The following is a 6238-nucleotide window of genomic DNA, read 5'->3' as shown; positions in this document are numbered from 1 at the left end:
CTAGTATAGAATAATTTTCAGTGAAAAAGATATTTTCTTTGTTATTATTTACTACATGCTCTTTATATTCAATCAAATAATTCGTTTTCTGTTAACAAAGAACTTTAATTTTCCCTCCTAATAATTAATATCAGACTGGGTAAGTTGTTATATATATAATTTCGTATAAAATAATAAGTTATAATATAAAAAATTGTTATATTTTTAAAAAATTCTTTTGAAAATCTCACCTAATTCATTGTAACTTAATTCAAATAATGTTCTTGTTCCACATTTAATTCTTTTTTCAGCATGTTTCTTAATTTTCGAAAACTAGTATATTTATAATATATAAACAATTATAAATAATTTTTATTACAGTGTTTATATCTATCTATTGGTTTATCGATGAAATTTTGATAACAATATTGAATTGTCAACTAGTAAACATTTTTATATCACAGTAGTCTATATAGCTGCTGTTTCTTTTAAAGACCAAAACCTCATTTTTTATCATATCGAAACACAGATTTAATAGCCTCCAGGTTTCTGAATGTAGGCCTACCTACTTTCTCACAATTTAGTGTCCGCACATAGAAAGTTCTTCGATTTATGCAAGTACATTTGCATGTTTATTATTCGTTAAAAGTATTCACTCATGCCAATCACATATAAATACAAAGTCAATGTTAAAAATTTTATAAAAGTATGATAACTATTGTCTATATATAAAGGTCAAAAAACAGCAAACTCAAGAATAATTATAGTTTTACTTTTTGTATGTATTCTAAATTTATCTGTCCAGCAATAAAAAATTAGTTGTAAAAAATAAGTTGAGAAGTCCATTGAGAAGTTGAGATATCAGTCACATATTTTTAATTCTATTTTTAATATCTATTCTTAAATTTTGTGACAGTGATAAAAAATACGTGCAAGTATAGCAAATTTTATTCAACAAACTTCCTGTACTTTGCCAACATATATACAAAGAGTTTTAATATATAACAGGTCAATTGAAAAGTCTCCGGCCTACATAGTAACACACATTCCTTTGGCAAAATTAGTTCTTTTTATTCAACATAATTACCTTCAAGGGACAAGGAATTTCATACACTGATTATAGCGACCCTCCAACCTCTCAATACAATTTTTTGTAGTACGATTTTTCGCTTCAAAATAGGCCTCAGTTTCGGCAACCACCTTCTCATTCGACGAAAATTTCATCCCAGCGAGCACTCTTTTGAGATTTGAGTACAGGAAATAGTCGCTAGGGGCAATATCTGAAGAATACGGTGGATAAGGAAGCAATTCATAGCCCAATTGCCCAACAGCCCGGATGACTGTCGATTGAACTTCAGAGTGACTTGATGGAGCCATGTTTCATCCATTGTCACATATCGATGCAAAAACTTGGGTTTATTACGCTTGATCATATTCAAATACACTCCGAATCATTAACTCCTCGTTGTTTTTGGTCAAAAGTGAGCTCGATCTTCTTTGTACAGAGTCTTCTCATACCCAAATATTCGTGAATATGATGTATAAGATGTACGCACTCGTTGGTAACAACCACTTTTGGGCATAAACTGCGTTCGCCGTCTTCTATGCTCATTTTACCACGTCTAAACTTAACATAGCAATCCTTGATGGTTGATTTTCCTGGGGCAGTGTCCGGAAACTCGGCATCGTCAAGTTTTTGCTTCAACTGTATTTTTTCCCTTCAAAAAGCTATATTTTATCAACACGCGAAATTCCTTTTTATCCATTTTTTTCACAATAACAAAAGTTGCTTAACTCAAAATACTATAATTCACAAAGTAATGATCGGACAACTGTCAAATTTATACACGCATCTTTTAGGGTTAGTGCTAACTAAAAACACTTGGATTTAATTCTAGTAGCGCCATCTATGTGTCAGCCCGCGGACATTTCAATTGACCTGTTATACATAACAGAAATTATTTTTTATGAACTATTAGATGTGTATTTACTTTCTTGTCGGCTACTGAAAAAATAAAATGTAATAAGTTTGTATACAGTTTTGTTCTAAAAATAGTACAAACTGCAACGCAGGCCAAGAAGATTTAATTATTGATTTGAAAGCTTTAGAAATAAGAGTGGGCTGAATTTTGGAATATGATAGAACACCATATGTTTCCAAAAGTATTTGATGGATTTCGGCTGCAGATTTATTCAAGTCTATTAACAAGAATAATGAACGTAGAAATTGCAAGAGAATATTTCACGGTTAGGGTTCATATAAAATGAATATTGATCAAAAACAGGAAACTAATATTTTGACATTAAAACCCTAGTTAATTTTTTAACACACCTAGTATTCTCAAGTTACAGTCTTTTACATTTGAATAACAGGACGAAGAGCTCATCAGAATCAATTAACAGTATTATGCAAACTGGAAATGTTAAAAAGACAATTTGAATTTACAGCAAGAATTAAATATAATATTCAGAAATAATGTAGCATTTCGGGAATTGTATGTAGAAAACCCACCATTCAATCCCAACATTTTTGAAAATTATTGAATAATAATACCATAGATACATTATATTTTTACATAAATGTATCTATGAATAAAAATTTAATTACAGTTTATTTATATGTATTATGTCATACCTCAAGTAAGTTTATGCAATAAAAACCAATCTTTATAGGCAATAAACTTTTTATTTGTCGTTTATTTTATATAAATGAACAGATAAAGTTTCTCATTTACTGCTGATTATCCATCTGCAACACGGACATTACTGCTATCTGAATATCGTCGAAGGAATTTTTCATCTATGACTCTGCTTGCATACTAACGGATTCCTTCAATAAATCAGCTACTTCTGCGTTAATATTTCTGTTTAATGTAATGGAAAATTATTGCATAACATGTGTTTGAGTATAAATGCTTTCGATAGAGCTTGAAATCGTATTTATATTGAGATTTTGCTCGATTATCTAATGTTTTTCATAATCTTCCATTATTTCTTAGTAGTTTATCGTAGACCTAGGGATAAGTCACATTAAACTATACGTTACTATAGCTAGTATACTAAACATCTTGACAAATTTCAGTTTCAAACAGTTTCATTGAATTCCGCATAATTTTCAAAATATTGCTTACGATCTGACTTTCTTGTCTAACCTGAATCTAAAACGGGAAGTTTTGGAGATACTTCAATAACTTGAACAATTTAACTGTATCTTCCTTCTCTAAAATAAACATTAATTGATGTATCTTGATCGACATAATTTTTGAAACAAAAGTACGACCTTTTCTCGAATTTTTCCCAATATCAAAATAATATAAAAATTAACTTCAGTCATTTTTAAAACTAAATATATACACAAAAAATCTTGAAAGAAAACCTAGGTGCGTTAATCATTTGTATGTTTGTCCAAGGACTAGCCAGTCTAGCCGAAGAACTAACTGCCGTAGGCAGTTTAGAACGGTACTATGACACCAATAATTTTACATCCTCGCTTCGTCAATTAAAAAATAATTTACAAAAATTATTTCAGTGTGTATAAAACCATCTCCACTTTTAAGAGTTTAATAATAAGTACGATGTCGAACACATATCAAAATTTTTAAATATATAAATATATTAATATAAGTATAATAGTGTACGTACAACCCAAGTATATTAGTACTTGGTACTAAGATAAATTTCCCATAAATGTTTAAGATGACTGAGATATGATTATTTATGGTCTTTTTTTCCTTAAATTACTTTCCTTAAAATAGAATATAGTAGATTATAGAATTTTTTTGCTTGTTGCGCTAGTTGAGCTTTCTTCCTAACCAAATTGGGCAACATTTAGGTATCACGATAAAAATCAGTCGTAATATAAAATACAGGCAGAAATTATATCAATTATGTGATGATTTTTTAATACTAGCTTCTTCATATTGTTGATGTTTTAGTTATTTGTAGTCATTATCAAGATTCAAGGTCAAGACGTGTTCAAGTCAAGGTCAAGATTAAACCAAGTTGTTTCATTTGTAGGTATTTTTTAAATGCTTCCTAATTCAAGTCTTTGGTAATACTTTTAATAATATTTTAGGGTAAATGATGTGGCTCGGTGAATGGAGGTAAAACGAAATGAAACAGTGGTGTTTACATTATGTGACCGTTATTTATTGAAGTAATATAAAAATGTAAAACTACAATGATAAAACGGATGGCAGCGTTATTACCTGGTGACGAGGCTTGGGCAGTCGATGGTGGGACATCTGAACCAAACGATGGTCGAGTACTGAATGAATGGAAATACCCTTCAATAACATTCCAGATAAACGTCTCGGGGTTGCCAGCTATTCGTTATCGGATTCTAGTTGGCGCTGCTGGCACCCCGCCCGTTTTCAACATCTGGGATTATATTTCTGGGTATTTTGTAGACCGTTATCCCATGATGTAAAATTCGATATGCCTCAAGGTCGCTACAATACTCCTCTGTCAGAATTTTACATACAATTACTTTAAACAAATAACAATACAAAAAGGTATGAAAAAAAAATCAAATACAAAACACTGATATATCAAACAAAATGTACTGCATGAAAAGGGCTTTGAAAAATATGACAAATCGAAACGGTTGTTGTTGGTACGGTTGCGATCTGGTACGGCTGTTGATATCTTCCGGTCCTACAGATACCGTTGATTCATCGTCGCTTTGGCACTTGAATGTGGTCCATCGTCATTTACTGTGAAGGCATTTGATTGGCTCATTAGTAATGCTTGGAACGTGACAGCCTTGAGGTTATGTTTGGTTGACCAATGAAATTTAAATAAAAATCAATTTTTTTAAAATAAATTTATTAAATGGAATTTAATTAAATATAAATATACATGAAAGTAAAGAAATATAAATATAATCGACAGCAATAAATATATAATGAAAATTGATCTATAAAATATAAATATAATATAAAAATAAATATATCTCTAAGAGCCCTCATGTTCTTCCTTTTCGCAATTTCCTAAAGGCCAATGAGATGAAAAACGATTCAAATGACTTCCAATACATACTAGCCGAGGATGTGTATTCCTGAATCCATTAGCTGGATCCAAAAAAAAACCATCTTAGTTAAATAGCCTTAATCCAATATATTTATATGGATAATTAAACTTTTTTCGTTAATGAAGAAAACCCCTCAAGATAGTTATTAAATTGATGTCACTTTAACAATTTTTTCTTACTTGAGCAATAAATTTTACAGCAATATTCCTCGTGTATTGAATATCGGTTTACCTACTCTTAATAGATTTGCATTCAGGAGCTACTATTTATTTTATTGGAGCTGCAACTATTGATCCAAGAAGAAAAGTATATACCCGTTTGCATAGCTTCTTTTGGAAGGGGGTTAATTTCTAAAATTAAAAAAATCAATATTTGATGTTTGAATATATATGAATAAACTTACCCCAACTTACAACAATAAAACATGATGTAATGATCATAAATTTCTTTGATACTTAATTCATTCGGTTTGCGATTTTCAACACTATCCACCATTGTTTAATGACATCTAAATACTTCTTCCAACGAAAACGATTCTGCATTTCTTTACTATCTGTGCATCCGAATACACAACACTTCTTAAGTCAATAATTCACTTTACTTTTTGTACTACCGACTTATGTATACTAATGAACTAATAATTTAATATCTAATCGCACTATTCCTTATAACAGCAATACTGAAAATGGCGCTCAAAATAAATAAATAACAAACGTACCATAGAAACGAAGTAAGCCAATCAGATTCCGTCGCGGCTTATAGCGTAGCAATTAAAGCAAGTTATAACTTAAAAGTAGCGACATCTACATGTTGGACGTCGCGAAACATTTCTCCAAAATTTCCTGTTAAGTTGAATCTCTATTTCTCTATGATAGTTTTTAGATATATATAAGTGTCAATTAACAGAAAAACCACATTTTTGTTGAATATATATAATTCATAAAATCGTTTATAGAGTCTTCAACTTAGATAGGTATATTAAATAAAGCTGTTTGTTAAAGTAAGCTCAGAATATCAATTAATAACCTAAAATGTTAACAATTCATTTTCATATTACCGCTTAATGTACCTCTCGCATATGTTTTAATGTTATTTGCTACTAATTTACTCTATTAAATAATAAGTAATGTTATCAAAACAAACTAAATGTAGAAAAATGTAAGCGTAAAATTAACCTAAAAATGAGCATCTAACCAGTTGCTCTCGTAAATAACATATGGTACTAGG

This window comes from Rhynchophorus ferrugineus, unplaced genomic scaffold (assembly GCF_030347505.1).
Source record: "Rhynchophorus ferrugineus isolate W39M unplaced genomic scaffold, kcgeb_rfMv2 rfM6, whole genome shotgun sequence".
Taxonomy (NCBI): domain Eukaryota; kingdom Metazoa; phylum Arthropoda; class Insecta; order Coleoptera; family Curculionidae; genus Rhynchophorus; species Rhynchophorus ferrugineus.
This window is presented reverse-complemented; position numbering follows the sequence as displayed.